The 17667-nt window shown below is 47.3% G+C and overlaps 1 pseudogene; it reads right to left on the reverse strand.

The window, feature by feature from the left end:
* Positions 1 to 1177: 1177 nt before the first annotated feature.
* Positions 1178 to 1301, reverse strand: LOC127485227 (small nucleolar RNA SNORA21; annotated as a pseudogene).
* Between the last annotated feature and the right edge of the window lie 16366 nt (positions 1302 to 17667).

Genomic DNA, 17667 nt, shown 5'->3' on the forward strand with positions numbered 1-17667 from the left:
TTCACACACAGGTGGGTGACATCCTCCAGAGCCCAGGAGCTCATGAATGTTGTCCTCCTCAGGTGCAGCAGCAGCCTGGGCACAGTCTGCTACCCCCCTTCTGATCCATCGCTTGGGGTCTGCAGGGAGAAACAGCCTTTTCCATGTGGGGTCAACAGTCACCAATCCAAGGACATGCAGGAGCATTATCAGCAATTCATAAACAAGCCCAGTCTTGAAAGGAGTGCTTTTCTCCAAACCATGCTTCTCTGTGTTGCCCGCATGGCGGTGCAGGAGGGCCTCCTGGAGGAGGAGCCAGGGCAGCCATGGCGTCTCCTTGCTCTGGCAGTGTCCTGGCAAGGCGTGCTCACCGACAGGCAAGGCGTGCTCACCCTCTATGCCACACCTGGGCAGTTCTCACGGCACCAGCTCATAAGGGTTTCAGTGTGTAACCTGCAATGCTGACCTAAGCTAGACTCTTACCCCGCCCTTTCAAGCCTGGCACCCGACCTCGCCCACTCCTGTAGGATGACAGTCCTTCTAGGCTTCCAGGCCCACACGAGGGAGGTTTCGGCCGTACAGAAGACTGGCCCTGGCGTGCAATTTTCTTTCGTGATCGGCTACTGTACAGTTTCCAAATACTCTTCCGCTGCCTTCACATCCACACCTGCGGGCCCACCACTCACTCTGACGTTATGTAATGAATATAGACTCTATCTTTTTTTTCCAAAGATTTAGTTATTCATTTTGAAAGTCAGAGTTACAGAAAAGGAGGGAAAGACAGAGAGACAAATTCTTCCATGCACTAGTTTGCTCCCCAGATGGCTGCAACAGCCAAAGCTGGGCCAGGCTGAAGGCAGGAGCCAGGAGCTTCATCCAGTCTCCCATGTGGGCAGCAGGGGCCAAACACTTGAGCCATCTTCTGCTGCTTTTTTTTCCTAGGTCATTATCAGGGAGCTGGATTGGAAGTGGAGCAGCTGGGATTCAAACCGATGCCCATATGGGATGCCACTGTTGCAGGTGGTGTCCTTACCCACTATGCCACAATGCTGGTCCCTGAATGTAGATTCTTGAATCATTTAAACCATCCACAGTTAGCAGTAAATTCACCATATTTGGATCCAGCCTTTTCTTACATTATTATTTGTTAAAAAATGAATTTAGTAAATTTAAATTTTTAAAAAAAATTTAATTAGCATCTTGTCACAGCACCGACTGAAGCGAAACAACACACAGGCTGCCACTTCACCCCAAAGTGATGCTTTTGCTCTGCCCCCTCTTGATGGTCCAATGGGACATCAGCCAAGGGCCCTCTGAGTGCAACATCACAAGCAAACTCTTTGCCTCGGCCAGGACTGCCACGGTGCTGAGAGAGATATGCTTCTGTGTCTGACCTTCAGTGTGCATCATTAGAAGTCTCTCCATATCTGGAACTTGTGTAGCTTTGAACTCTGTTCTTGTTATGGAAGACTGGAGCTATGGTGGGATGGGACGAGCCTGGCCCCTGAGCGGTACCTGCCACTGCTTTCCCACCTTCAGAGTCCTCAATCACTTGTGGTATCATTTCCAGGTCAGCCAGGCCACAGCGGCCATGGTTTTGTACACTTATGGGTCATGACTGAAGAACAACACAGGAGTGAACCAAGCACCCCAGAACCAATGCAATCAAGAGGTGTGGGCTTTGCTACTCACGTACCAAGTGGGAGCAGGACAGGCTTTCCCAGTCCGTCTACAACACCTTGAGGAGGCAAGGTTTTCACTGTAGTGTTGGAGTTGGGTGGCGTGAGGCTTCCTCCAGGTGGGCAAGAGATTCCAGCTTTTTTTAAAAAATCAATTTATTTGAAAGGCAGAGATACAGAGAGAAGGAGGGAGGGAAAGGGGGAGGAGACAGAGGGAGAGAAAGAGATCTTCCGTCCACTGGTTCACTCCCCAAACCGTCACAATGGCCAGGTCTGGGCCAGGCCAAAGCCAGGAGTTGTATCCAGGTCCCCGACATGGGTGCAGGGGCCCAAGCGCTTGGGCCATCTTTGCTGATTTCCCAGGCACATTAGCAGGGAGTTGGATTGGAAGTGGAGCAGGCAGGACTCAAATTGGCGCCCATATGGGATGCCAGCACTGCTGACGACGGCTTACCCTTCTACACCACAGCCCCAGCCCCTGATTTCCAGCTCTGAGTCTCTTGCTGGCACCAAAGGAAAGCACACCCCAGCCCACACGTGGCGCTCAGGGGAAGGAGGGAGAGTTGAGGCTTCAAAGTCCCTGGAAGCCAAACCTCAGAACTGCAGTCCATTATGTAAGTTCTGATCAGCACAGATCATTTTCCACTACAACAGTTCCCCTCCTGGCACAGAACGTACATCCCAAGAACCTCAGCGGAGGCCGGAAACAGAGCAGCAACCCTGAAGTGCTGTTTTCTCCTCTATTTACCAACGCTAAAGTCTAACAAATTAGACACCGTAAAAGATTAATACCATTAAAATAGAACAATTGTAACAGTATGTACACTGTCATCAAAGTTATTTCAAATATATGAAATGCTTATTTCTGGAAATTTCCACGTAGTATTTTCTGATCACAGTAGACTGTGGGTAACCAAAACCATGGAAAGTGATACCAAGGATAAGGGAAACATCACTGTATTTCATTTATTTATTTCACACACACACACACACTGTGAGAGCCAGAGAAACAGAGAGAGGTGGGGGGAAAGGGGAACCGGCTCCCATCTGCTGGTTTAATTCCTGAATGCTGACAGCAGCTCCAGGCCAGGGGCCAAAACCAGAAGCTGGGAACGGAATTCCTGTCCCCCACAGAGGCAGCAGTGACCCAACTACTGAGCCATTGCCGGCTACCTCCCAGAGTACACACTGGCAGGAAGGTAGAACCAGAAGTGGAGCCAGGATTTGGGATGCAGGTGTCCCAGCCAGTGTCTTACAACTGGACCAAACACCGCACCTTGGGTTCCATTTGCATGTGAAGATAGAAATTAGAGAGAAAATTCACAATTCTACTGCCACATATTTTCTGACTGATTAAGGAAGGAGTACCATACTGGAGAGAAAAAGGTACATGACAGACACACATTAAGTATATAGAAAAGGCACGGGGAAGATGACAGGATGGGTTTAAAGAGAGAGGCAATCTGAAAGATGATTCAAGGAAGCAGTGGTTGCTCAAGTCCCAGAAAGCAGCTACAGAATGAACAGTGGTGAGACCAAGGTGGGAACTCACAGAAAATGTTTTATTCAAAAATGACTTTTCATATCCATTTTGCTTAGCAAAATATTTGAGATGATAAGACCAATATAAACCCGGTTGCCCCCCTTCCAGGCCAGCTCTCTGCTGTGGCCAGGGAGTGCAGTGGAGGATGGCCCAAGTGCTTGGGCCCTGCACCCCATGGGAGATCAGGATAAGTACCTGGCTCCTGCCATCAGATCAGCGTGGTACGCCGGCTGTGGCGGCCACTGGAGGGTGAACCAACGGCAAAGGAAGACCTTTCTCTCTGTCTCTCTCACTGTCCACTCTGACTGTCAAAAGAATAAAAAAATAAAGATAAAAAAAAGACCAATATAAAGTCAAAACTAGAAAATAGACCTTAAAAAAATAAAAAGTAGGATCCACCCAAAAGAAAGATCTGGACGCCAGACACAAAAATTCAACAGAAAGGGGGTCAGTTTCACAGGGTGAGGGCTTTACGACAAGGCGACAGTGTTCAAATCTCAGTCCTGGCACGAGCTCTCTGAGCAGCACAGAGCACATGAGAATTCGCCTCTAAGTCTTAGTGACCTCCTCTGCAAAGTTTCCGAGATATAAAGGGTTGTTGCAATGATGAAATGAGAGATTACATACAACCTTTTTTATTTTTTTAGATTTATTTATTTGAAAGGCAGTTACAGAGAGAGGGGGAGTCAAACACACACAAAGAAATGTTCCACTGGGTCACTCCCAAAATGGCCACAAGAGCCAGGTCTGGGACAGGCAGGAAGTACATCCGGGTCTCCTATGTGGATAGTAGGCACCAAGTACATGGGCCATCTTCCGCTGCTTTCCCAGCAGGGAGCTAGAATGGCAGCAGGGCAACCAGGACTCCATCAGGTGCTCTGATCAGGATGCCGGTCACAGGCAGCATCCTCACCTGCTGCACCACAGCTCCTGTCTCTACATACCACCTTCTGAGCAGAGGGCCCACAGCTCAGCCAATGACGCTCCGAACACTTTCATCTAAGAAGATTTTGAGGGTAATGGGTGAAAAAGGTAAAGATGGGGAACTCCTTTTTTTTTTTTTTTTTTTTTTTTTTTTGACAGGCAGAGTGGACAGTGAGAGAGAGACAGAGAGAAAGGTCTTCCTTTTGCCGTTGGTTCACCCTCCAATGGCCGCCGCGGCCGGCGCACTGTGGCCGCACACCGCGCTGATCCAATGGCAGGAGCCAGGTGCTTCTCCTGGTCTCCCATGGGGTGCAGGGCCCAAGCACTTGGGCCATCCTCCACTGCACTCCCTGGCCACAGCAGAGAGCTGGCCTGGAAGAGGGGCAACCGGGACAGAATCCGGCGCCCCGACTGGGACTAGAACCCCGTGTGCCGGCGCCGCAAGGCGGATTAGCCTAGCGAGCCGCGGTGCCGGCCGGAACTCTTCTTTTTGACATCCACATTCTCTCACCATCCCCACAACAAACCTGCAAGGCAGGTCCCCTTCCTGTCCCCACTTTCCAGATGCTGAAACAGACACAGAGATGTGTCACTGGTCTGAGGCCAGTGCTGGAGCCAGCGTCCGGGAACAGGCTGTGAAACCTTTGGCATCTACTTTTGGGCAGTGACTGCTTCATCTGCCTTCCATGGTGTTCAGCAAGACAGACCTTGGCTCTCTCCATACTCCTACAAGTCGTTCACCTTATACCAAAATGTGGCAGAGGCTGTGCCACCCCTTCTCCATCAAAAGCTGTTAGCCATTCGGAGGCTGTAGCCAAGGCTGGGCAGGATGGGGGAGAAAGGTAACAAACGGGATCTCTCCACCTGGGCTCTCCAGGTTCCAAGGGCTTCTGGCTCATTTTCGCACACTGAATCCAAGGGTACACAGAAGAGATTTATATTTCCACGTTAGAATAAAAAAGGCAAACAGAAACAGGCCTAATCTCCCTCAGGAGACACCGGGTGATCAGTTCTCTAAGCTGTGCATTCCACTTGCCTGATTTGTGCAGTTAGAGTAATGATTTGTAAGACGAGGCTCGGCTGTAACTTCACAGCAGGTGTGGGTTATAAGCAGCTGAGAAACTCTTGTCCTCACTCTACAATGATGACAAATGAGTCATTTTGAAGTTTAAAGGAGAGGATATTTTCTAGTGGATTTTTAGATGAGTTGTTTTGCTTCCTCTATATCAAAACAGCCTTCCAGCGACTCCCAGGAACTAGAATCAGCCGAAGATTCTCCACATAACATGGAGTGCCTTTAGGTTACTCCAAACTTCCCTCATTAGTTCCAACAGCAATAATGATTTGTCATTGTCATCCTCGGTATGCCAGCGTGTGGGCACACAGGGCCCATGCTCAGAAGGGCCTTTCCTGGGCTTATTGCTCCACTGTCCTATTAATAACTTTGAGTGAGGGGCTCTGCATGTTCATTTTACACTGTGAAGTATGTTGCTGGTTCTGATGGTCATATTTGAATTCAGATACCAACTTGCTGATAGATCAGTGATGCTATCCCTCAGGTATTTTATAACTTCACAGCTAGGAAAACCACTGGACTTGGAACTGGAAGGAAAAATGCATGGAGCCAACGTAACCAAGGCACTTTAGAGGTACAACCTTATTCAATCCTGAACAAACTTTTAATGCAGAAACTATTACCCACACTTGGTGATGGGGAAGCAACGGCTCAGAAAGTTTGAGGAGCTGGTGTAGACACCCCTAGGGGCAACAAGGAAGTCACGTGAACTGTACACCTGTTTAAAATATGAACACATCTAATACCATATGGGGGCGTCCAGAAAGGAGGGCACTCTTCTAGAATTCGTTTTGCTCACAACTTAGCAAAATGGACCAAGAAAATCAAAGGCAGAGAAAGCAATGCCTTTGACAATTTAGGAAACAGGAATGGCTTCATATAAGAATGAGCATGTGAAGAGCCAACAGTTAAATACAATCACAGGGCCGGTGCTGTGGTGTAGCCAGTAAAGCCGCCGCCAGCAGTGCCAGCATCCCATATGGGCTCCAGTTTGCATCTCGGCTGCTCCACTTCCAATCCAGCTCTCCGCTGTGGCCTGGGAAAGCAGTACAAGATGGCCCAAGTCCTTGGGCCCCTGCACCCGCGTGGGAGGCTCGGAAGAAGCTCCTGGCTTGGGATCAGCCCAGCTCTGGCTGTTGCGACCATTTGGGGAATGAACCAGTGGATGGAAGACCTCTCTCTCTGCCTTTGCCTCCCTGTAACTCTGCCTTTCAAATAAATAAGTACATCTTTAAAAATATTAAATAATTAAAAAAAATACAATCACATTTGGACCAAACTGAAGAAGGAAGCCCGACAGCAACACTCATTTCCTCTACCCAGGGCCCGGTGCACAATCTCAACATTTCGGAGAACCCTTCCTTGAAGTGACAAAGACTGTGGGTGTCGGCCCTAGGAACCAAGGCATTATTTCCAAGCTGCGAATGGCTGGTGAAGTAGTGGAATACAGTCAGAAACAACTTACTAGATATGGAATTACCAGCTGTGTCTCCCATCCAAGTACCAGCCAAGCCCAACCCTGTGTGGCCTCTGAGGTCAGCCGGGATCCAACACACTCAGGGGTGTCAGCTGTCTCTGCTCAGAACCACGTCTCCCTAAATACTTACAGCTCAACAACCAAACAGAGCCCCTGCGTTGCCAAATTCCAGCCTCAGTTCTGTGAATCATTTACAGAGCAGCTGGGTAAACAGAGTTGAGAAGAAATCACAATATATGGGGGAAAAATAATACAAGCTCACCTTGCTACTCAAATATGAATTGTAAACAGAATTTTAAAAACCTGGAAAGCAATGCAGTGAGGATAAATAAAAAATGATCAAGAGTCATAAGAAAAAAAGTTTTTGGAAGAAAAGTTACTGCAGAAATTAGAACATTACAGATTACAAAAACAGCCATTTTTAAAAAAATACAAGACCAAAGGAGATAACAAAGATGAAAAAGACAATGAGCACAGAGGCAGATTATAAAAATGAAAACCACGTTAGAAAAGCAAAACAGGGACCTGATGCAGCAAAGAAGAATTCATGGCACGGTTCACAAAGACCAAGCATAATAAAAAAGGCAAGTCAGACATGCATTGGGAAAGGAAAAGGGAGAAAAGCTACTCAAACAAAGATATGAGCTACAGAAGACAGGAAACACACACGCATTGACTGGTGTTCCTAACAAAGGGAGAATTGAGGAAAGAGAAAAATCAGATAAAATCTTCTTGAAATTAGGAAAGATATCTCTAAATTTAAGGACTAAAAAGTTGCACCATTTGTTGGCAAAAAAAAAAAAAAATTAACAAAGACCCACCAAGCGTAAACATATTTTTGGTGACAGAATCCAGCTGTTATCCAGGTGAAAAAATACGCCTCCCTGCGGTTGTCCACACGGCCCCCAAGGGAAAAGAGACAGTGGGGGAAACCCAGAGTGTGAGGGGGAAACCACGCAGCCCGGCGGTAGTGTCACCCCCACGCGGCACGCGGCACTGTTAGCGAAACAACGGGGGCAAACCCACGCAGCTCAAGAGGAACTCTAACTCCCGAATTTGATAATTTGGGAGACACAGATTTATCCCCGTTACTCAGTTATGGAAGTAACAACTAGTAGCAGTAAGAACTGGCCAGCTGTCTGCCCAATTAGTAGGCTAGGGCTAGGGTCAGGACAGAAAAGAACACACAACAGCCCTGAGCCCTTACTATGTCACGGTGCTGTGCAGAGAACTTTCTACACGTGACCTCATTTAGCCCCACGAACAACCCGATGACGTAAGCACCACCGTGAGCAGTCCTGAACTGGAACTGAGACCCGGGTCGGCGCGACTCCAGAAGCTGAGCCGGTACACAGTGTGCGCCAGGTCTCCCAGCAGGTGCTTCACCACACCTCCTTTAGTCGGCTCGCTCAGTGACGGCTTCTCAGGACTGCTTCACGTTAGAATCACATGGGAGTCTTTACAGGCAAGGCCTGGGGGCCCTGGAGTTAATTAAATCCGCACTGCTGAGGGCCTGGGTGTGGTGCTTGTTTAGTTCTCCAGTGAGTCTAAGGTTTGGTTGGGATTAACAACCACAAAGTTAGACAGCAGAGCATTTTAAGCCACAAAGGAAGCCTCAACACATTGGAAAAACTGGATATTCCAGAGACCACAGGTTGGTTTGTTTTCTATCACATAGAAATAAAACTAGAAATAGTAAAAAATAAAAACATCAAAAAAGAAAACAGACTCGAAATCTGAAATTAAGAAATACAAAGCAAGCAACTACCTTTTGGAGATGAATAACCTACTAGGAAACTTGGAAATCACAATTGCAACAGCAGAACATCTAGAAAATCAGTAACTATATATCAAAACCGAAAGGACAGAGCGAAAGCTGCCAATAAAACTCAATCGGGTCTAGCGGCCACTACCGTTCGCAGGAGGTACCGCAGAGCCGCGCACCCCTGCAGGCACGTGACCCTGCGCATGCTGCAGATTCAGCTTCACTGGCCTGACTCAGCTCTAACAAGCTTCCCGCGTGGCCGAGTCAGCAAATTACAACACGGATCTTCAGGCAGAGCAATCAAGCGAGCACAAAGGGCTTCCCGCGACCTCTGCTATCTGTATTATCAGAGTCTTCTATTTTCCCAGTCTGCTAATGGTAATGATCAGATGGATTTAAGTTTGCAACCAATACTTCTCAACCTAAGGAGGTTTTAATAGCATTGGTGAGTTGTAACTGACATACAGCAAACTGTGCCTATTTATAGTGTACAATGTGATAAGTTTTGACACATGTATGCCCTGTAAAACCATCACAATGCAGTTGCATACCTAGGCCCTCACCAGTCTGTATTCTGTTGCTATAAATTAGTTTGTATTTCCTAGGAGCTAACATAATGAAACCAAACGGCACGTTCTATTTCTGGGGGTAGAGGGTATCTGACTCTTAAGCATTTATGTAAAAATCTTTGCATGCAAGGAAGTAAACTTTCAATTGGGGAAAGACTTAGAACAGGTATAACCTGTGGTAGGTTTCTAACTTTTTAATATAAAAATATCAACACAGTGTATCGGTCAGTTTTTCATTGCTGTAACAAAACATAGGTATCTGAGGCAGGCTACTCCCACAGGAAATTATCTCTAGCACACAGTTTTGGAGGTTCAAGTCCACGGTTGGGCAGCCCCACTGGTCTGGAGGATGGCTTCACGGAGTGCATGTGGGAGTGGACAAGCAGGAAGCCCGGAGACAGGGAAGGCTGCGCTCCTTCCTTCTACAATGGCCCTCTGGTAGGACTCAATACCCTCATCTCTTGGAGAGGGGAGGTGGGGCCTTCCCACCAGACCCCACTTTTAAAGGTACATCGGCCTCCCAACACAACCACTCTGCTTACAAGTCTGCAGTCACATGGACCTTTGAGAGACACAAACCACAGCACTTGCTACACGTATTTTTTAAATTTCATTTTTTATTTAAAATTTTAATTTATTTGTTTACATTTTATTTGAACAGAAAGAGCTTCTATCTGCTAGCTAACTCCCCAAATGCCCAAAATAGCCAGGGCTGAGCCAGGGTGAAGCAAAGACCTTTTTTTAATCTTTAAAGTTTGGCATTTCTCTCTCTCTCTCTCTCTCTCTCTTTTCTTTTTGGTAAGTTTTTTAAAAAAAACTTATTTATTTGAGAGCTAGAGTTACAGAGAAAGGTAGAAACAGAGAGAAAGGTCTTTCAAATATCCACAAAGGCCAGAGCTGGGCTAATCTGAAACCAGGAGCCAGGAGCTTCTTCCAGATCTCTCACATGGGTACAGAGGCCCAAGGACTTGGGCCATCTTCTACTGCTTTCCCAGGCCATAGCAGAGAGCTGGATCAGAAAAGGAGTGGCTGGGACTAACTGGCACCCATATGGGATGCTGGCGCTGCAGGCAGAGGCTTAAACTACTACACCACAGTGCCAACCCCAAGAGCCTTTAACTCAGTCTGGGCCTCCCAAATGGGTGGTAGGAACCCATGTACATGAGCCATCACCTATTGATACCCCTGGTCTGCAAAAGCAGGAAGCTGGAATCAGAAACAGAAGCAGGACTTGAACCCAGACTAAATCTGAAATTAAGTGAAACCAAACACTTCAGACAACCATTTTGAGGAAAATAACTACTAAACACTCTTAGAATTCACAATTACAGGGTAGCATGCGGTATACCAGGTTAAGTCACTGACTGATGCCAGGATCCCTAGTGAGAGAGAGAGAGAGAGAGAGAGAGAGAGAGAGATGGAGAGATGATTGTTCTTTCATCTGCTATTTTACTCCCCAAATGGCCACAACAGCCAAGGCTGGGCCAGGCCAAAGCCAGGAACCAAAAACTCCATCCAGGTCTCCCAGGTGGGTGGCAGTGGACCAAGTACTTGGGCCATCATCTGCCGTCTTCCTAGGCAGATTGACAGGGAACTGGATGGGAAGTGGAGCAGCTGGGACCTGATATGGAATGCTGCCATCAAAAGCAGCAGCTTAACCTGAAGCACAAACCCCTGGAACTGTATTTTTTTTTCTACAGGCAGAGTTAGACAGTGAGAGAGAGAGACAGAGAGAAAGGTCTTCCTTCTCTGTTGGTTCACCCTCCAATGGCTGCTACAGCCAGCATGCTGTGCTGATCCGAAGCCAGGAGCCAGGTGCTTCCTCCTGGTCTCCCATGTGGGTGCAGGGCCCAAGCACTTGGGCCATCCTCCACTGCCTTCCCGGGCCACAGCAGAGAGCTGGACTGGAAGAGGAGCAGCCGGGACAGAACCAACGCCCCGGCCGGCGCCGCTAGGCTAATCCTCCATCGGGTTCTAGTCCTGGTCGGGGCGCCGGATTCTTTCCCAGTTGCCCCTCTTCCAGGCCAGCTCTCTGCTGTAGCCCAGGAAGGCAGTGGAGGATGGCCCAAGTGCTTGGGCCCTGCACCCACATGGGAGACCAGGAGAAGCACCTGGCTCCTGCCTTCGGATCAGCGTGGTGCGCCGGCCACAGCGCACCAGCCGTGGCGGCCATTGGAGGGTGAACCAACGGCAAAGGAAGACCTTTCTCTCTGTCTCTCTCTCTCACTATCCACTCTGCCTGTCAAAAAAAAAAAAAAAAAAAAAAAAAAAAAAAAAAGAACCAGCACCCCAACCAGGACTAGAACCTGGGGTACTGGCGCTGCAGGCAGAGGATTAACCAAGTGAGCTGAGGCATCGGCCTAGAATTATATTTTAAATACTCACTGAGTTTTTTAATTATTGAATTTGAGAGTACTTTGTATATTCTGGACATAAGTCCTTTATCAGATATATGATCTAAAATTATTTTCTACTGGTCTTGGGCTTTTTATTCTCTTAATAGTTTCTTTCAATGAGCATAAGTTTTAAAAGGTTCTTGATGAAGTTCAATTGAACAATATATGATTTATACTTTTGATGACATATAGAAGAAATCTTTGCTTAACTTGAATCACAGAAGTTTTTCCCTATTTCCTTCTAGAAGTTTTACAGTTTGGGGTTTTACATTTAAATCTATGATCCATGGATCAAAATCTTTTTTTGAGTATGAATTTGTTCCATATGCAATTGGAACAACTGTTCCAGATGAAAAGAACAGCATTTCTCTACTAGATTATCTTGACAATTTTGTTAGAAATCAGTTAATCGTAAGAGTGTGTCTATTGTTGAGCTTTTGGTTTTGTTCCACTGACTTATTCGCCTATTTTTATGCCAATACTAGTATCTTAATTAGTTTTGTAATAATGCCTGAAATCTGATAGGGTTAGTCTTCCAACTTTGTTTCTTTTTCAAAGTTATTTTATGTAATTCAAGATCATTTGAATTTTCATATGAACTTTAGGATCAGTTTATTCTTTTAAAATGCCTGCTAGGGTTTTGATTAGAATTTTGTATTGAATCTAGAGATCAATTTAAGAGAACTACATTGTTAACAACGTTGAGCTTCCAGCTTATGAACAAAGTACTTCTCTACTTACTTAGGTCTCATTTCTCTCAATGTTTTGCAATTTTCAGTGGGCAAGACTTTCACAACTTTTGTTACAATTATCCCTAGTTTATATTTTTGTCCCATTTCAAACAATAGTGATTTTTCTTTTTTTAATTTCTAATTATTTGTTGATGGTATATAGAAATAGAACTAATTCTTGTGTATTGAAGTTGTATCCAGCAAACTCACTAAACTCACTTATTGATTCTAGTAGGGATTTTTTATTTTATTTTTTATTTTTTCGACAGGCAGAGTTAGACAGTGAGAGAGAGAGACAGAGAGAAAGGTCTTCCTTTTCCGTTGGTTCACCCCCCAAATGGCTGCTACAGCCGGCATGCTGCGCCGATCCGAAGCCAGGAGCCAGGTGCTTCCTCCTGGTCTCCCATGCGGGTGCAGGGCCCAAGCACTTGGGCCATCCTCCATTGCCTTCCTGGGCCACAACAGAGAGCTGAACTGGAAGAGGGGCAACTGGGACAGAATCTGGCACCCCAACCATGACTAGAACCTGGAGTGCCGGCACCACAGGCGGAGGATTAGCCTAGTGAGCCGCGGTGCCGGCCAATTCTAGCAGGGTTTTAAAAATTAGATTATATCAAAATTTCTACATAAAGATGTCATTTGTGAAAAAAGTTTTATGTCTTCCTTTCATATATGTGTATGTATATATGTGTGTGTGTGTGTGTGTGTGTGTGTATTTTTCCTCCTGATTGCACCACTTAGGAACTTCAGTGTTGACGGTGGGCATCCTTGTCTTGGTACTGATCTTAGGGAAAAATCATTCAGTCTTTCACCCTTAAGTTTGATACTAGTTGCAGGATTTTGTGAATGGTCTACTAGAAATGAGCTCATATGTTATTTTTTTCTCCAGTGTACATTATCAATTCAGTAAAATAAGTTGGTAAACAACATATAATTTGAGCAGATTATCAAAAGATTTTATATTGATTTAAAAAGAAAATACGGATGGAAGTTTGACCTAGTGATTAAAATGCTAAAGGAGGCCAGCGCCGTGGCTCACTGGGCTAATCTTCCACCTGCGGCGCTGGCACCCCAGGTTCTAGTCCCGGTTAGGGCACCGGATTTTGTCCCGGTTGCCCCTCTTCCAGGCCAGCTCTCTGCTGTGGCCAGGGAGTGCAGTGGAGGATGGCCCAAGCGCTTGGGCCCTGCACCCCATGGGAGACCAGGAGAAGCACCTGGCTCCTGCCATCGGATCAGCGCGGTGCGCCGGCCGCGGCGGCCATTGGAGGGTGAACCAACGGCAAAGGAAGACCTTTCTCTCTGTCTGTCTCTCTCACTGTCCACTCTGCCTGTCCAAAAAAAAAAAAAAAAAAAAGCTAAAGGAGCTAAAGGATCCGTGTCTCAGAAGAGTGTCCGGGTTCAATGCTCGGCTCTGGCTCCTGATTCCAGCTTTCTGCTAATGCAGACCCTGGGAGGCAGTCATGATGCTCAAGAAATTGGGTTCTTGCCACCCATGTTGGGAGACCTGCATTGAGATATCAGCCCCTGGCCTTGGCATGGCCCTGTCCAGGCCCTTCTGGGATTTTAGAGAATGAAATCAACAAATTGGAGTACTTTCTCTATGCCTCACAAAAAAATCAATAAATCAATTTTTAAAGTTAGAAGACACAGGGCTGGTGTTGTGGCTCAGTGGGTTAAGCTCCCACTGGGATGCCCACATCCCACACTGTAGTGCCTGGGATCAAGTCCCACCTCCACTTCTGATCCAACTTACTGCTAATGTGCATGGGAGACAGCAGGTTGGAGTCCAAGCACTTGTGTCTCTGCCACTCACATGGGAGACCATATGGAGTCTTTGGCTCCTGGCTTGGGCCTGGCCCAGCCCTAGCTGTTGCGGGTATTTGGGGAGTAAATCAGCAGATGGAAGGCAACTCCCCTGCTGCCACCCCTCACCCCCTCCCCATCACTCAGCCTTTCCAATAAATAAATAATAAATCTCTTGTTAAAAATACAAAGTATAATGATCTTAATTTTTCCTTTTCAGGGTTGGTGCTGTGATATAGTAAGTCTCTGCCTGTACCACCAGCATCCCCCATGGGCCCGGTTCAAGTCCTGCTGCTGCTTTTCCAATTCAGCTCTCTGCTATGGCCTGGGAAAGCAGTGGAAGATAGCCCAAGTGCTTGGGCCCCTGTGCCCATATGGGAGACCCAGAGGAAGCTCCTGGATCCTGGCTTCCAACTTGCACAGCCCCAGCAGTTGATGATTCCCCAGCAGACAGAGGTGCTCTCCCTCTCTGACTTCCAAATAAATTTTTTAAAAAAAGACACATTACTTTTATGCATAAAACCATTGGTTCCTGTGGGAAATAGGAAATGTGACTAAATGGAGACTTGCCTTATTCTTGGATGAGAAGTTCCAAAAAATATCTGGTATTATATAAATATCAGTTCTTTATAATTGAAGACAATCAAGTAAAATAGCAAAAGTCTTGTTTTAAAATGCCAAAAAAATTTTAAGTCACTTGGAAAAGTGAACCATAGGAAAACAAGCAGGGGAGTTTGGAGAAATGAGTGGACTACTTATTTCTACAAGCTAAGAATACATAGTAGGAATTCACTGCGGTTGCAGTCAATGCTGTTAACAGACCAGTGTAACCCAGTGCAGGCTGAGTTTGGTACATGGTAGAATTTCAAACTGCAGAAAAGATGGATTGTTCAACTCTGCTACTGGCACGGCCACTTGTTACGTGAGGGTGGGGTGGAGGTGGTGCTGGTGGTGATGGACTGGGTAGAGGAAAGCTTGATCTCCACCTTGTTCTTAAATATACAAAGACTTAAATATACAAACAAGACTAAAACAACACTTCAGAAAAATGAGTAAGGGAAAAGCATTTCTAAAAATGAGATAAATACAGAGTAGAAAATCTGACTGAAACATAAACCAAACAAAAACAAACACAACAACCTTAAGACAAAAGATAGTTTTGGGAGCATATTGTATTACTGATAAAATGGCAAGGTGCACACCATGCACATGTGAAGGGGCTTCATGAAAACAGAATTAAAAAATAAACTACTTTATTGCAACAATATAAAATCTGTATCTAGCTTTTTCATAATATGAATTTTTCATCAACTTTTTGAACCTCTCAAGTATGGGTTTCTTTTTTTTTTTTTTTAAGATTTATTTTATTTATTTGAAAGACAGAGTTACAGTTGACTGGAGCCGCAGCTCAATAGGCTAATCCTCCACCTGCGACGCCGGCACCCTGGGTTCTAGTCCCGGTCGGGGTGCCGGATTCTGTCCCGGCTGCTCCTCTTCCAGTCCAGCTCTTTGCTGTGGCCCAGGGGGGCAGTGGAGGATGGCCCAAGTGCTTGGGCCCTGCACCTGCATGGGAGACCGGGAGGGAGCGCCTGGCTCCTGGCTTTGGATCAGCACAGCAAGCCAGCTGTAGTGGCCATGTGGGGGGTGAACCTTTCTGTCTCTCTGTCTAAACTCTGCCTGTCAAAACAAACAAACAAGCAAACAAACAAAACATGTGAAAGAGTTACAGAGAGAGGTAGAGACAGAGCGAGAGGTCTTCCATTCAATGGTTCATTCTCCAGACTCAGAGCTGCACCGATCCGAAGCCAGGAGCCAGGAGCTTCTCCCAGGTCTCCCACAAAGGTACAGGGGCCCAAGGACTTGGTCCATCTTCTACTGCTTTCCCATAGCAGAGAGCTGGATCAGAAGAGGAGCAGCCGGGACTAGAACCAGTGCCCATATGGGATGTCTGCGCTTCAGGCCAGGGCATTAACCTGCTGTGCCACAGCGCCAGCTCCTTAAATATGGATTTCAAAAAGTTTTGCACTAAATGAACTTTATTTCCATTTTCATTAATTTTCTAAAGAACCATCATGTGTCGCTCCCCCTCTTCGTGGAGGAACGACACAGGACCCTGCGCTGTTCTTTTGTCTGCTCGGCCCTCCCCGGGTTTGCTGCTGGTTCTTCCCGGGTTGGCTGCCGTCCCTTCCACCTCCGTGGAAGGGCGGTTCCCCCTGCCACATTCCCCACTTCCGCGGGGGAGCGGCACACCGCCAGCCGGCTCTCTTGGGGGCTGCACAGGTGTTCCTTCAGATAGATGTTCCTCTTAGAGGTTCCTGGTGCATGTTGTCTCTCTCCTCCTTTATAGTCCTCTTCCACCAATCCCAACTCTGCTACCCACACGCCGAGTACGCTGCTCTCCTCCAATCAGGAGCAGGTCCTACAGTTTATTGGTTGAACTAGAGGCAGCTGTGTAGAAGCTGTTTTCTCCTCTCCCAGCGCCATATTGTGGGAGAGCAGATGCATAGAATAAGTCTTAATTCCAGTAACTTAGTCTAGTCCAAGTTGCTCCCAGTTGCTCCCCACAGATCCCCCTTTCTTTTTATTTTTGGCGTTGATACGCGCCTGTCTTCGGTGCCCCGCGGCACACACTCTGCTCTGCTTGCTATAGTTGCCCACAGGTTCTTACAAGTCCTATCAATCAGGCAAACCGAATCCGGGTCCTCTCTTCGCCATGTTGTGAGGTGGTTTTTAGGCGCTGATGCGTGCCTGTGTTCGGTGCCCTGCAGCGCATGCTCTGCTCTGCCTGCAGGTGCTTACAAGCCCTATCAGGCAAACCGAATCCAAGCCCTCTCATTGCCGTCTTGTGCGGAGACTTATTGGTGTTGATAACGTGCCTATCTTCGGTGACCTGCAGCTCCTACTCTGGTTGAGCTGCCTGCTGGTGCTTACCGCCTTACTAATCAGGCAGACCGAATCCAAGCCTTCTCATTGCGGTATTGTGGGGAGACTTATTGATGTTAATTCGTGCCTGTCTTCGGTGACCTGCGGCGCATAAGCTGCTAGCCGCCTGCAGGTGCTCACCACCTCCCTAATCAGGCAGACCGAATCCAAGCTCTCTCATTGCCATGTTGAGGGGAGGCCTTATTTTTTTTTCTATTTCTCTACCTCCGGGCATTCCTATCTCTCCCATTTTACTTCTATCTGCCAGCATTCCTATTTCTCTCATTTTACTTCTAAACTTCCCGCGGCTTCTCTTATCCCCGCGGTTTCCTGGCGCCCGCCCTGCGGCGGGCTCCCAGCTCTGCGCAGCTCGGCTTCACACGCACACTCCGCAGTCTCCACGCCTTTCGCGCCCACACCACGGCCTTCGCGCCAGCCCCGCGTTCCCTATCTATTCACGCCCTGTGCTCTCTCTGCACGCGGCGGCTTCCGCGAATCACACAGCGTAGCTTATGTTTCCGCCACCACCAGCATTCAGTCCAAGTTCCCCGGACTAACCTGGCGAATTCCAACCTGGCGGCCCACGTCTCTGCCTCTGGTTCCAGATCTTCGCCTCTTGCTCCCCGGGCTGACTTGAAGAATTCCAAGCTGGCTTACGTCTCCGCCTCGGCCTGCACTCGCGGCTTCATCCTCCCTAACATTTTTCTCTACCCGGTATGTTTCCCTAAGTTTTCTTCCAACAATATTCCTCCCTCATTTCTCCTGGCCTCTCCCCACAGTCCGTATCCAAGTCTAAGTTTCTTA

Source organism: Oryctolagus cuniculus, chromosome 1 (genome assembly GCF_964237555.1).
Source record: "Oryctolagus cuniculus chromosome 1, mOryCun1.1, whole genome shotgun sequence".
Classification (NCBI taxonomy): Eukaryota; Metazoa; Chordata; class Mammalia; order Lagomorpha; family Leporidae; genus Oryctolagus; species Oryctolagus cuniculus.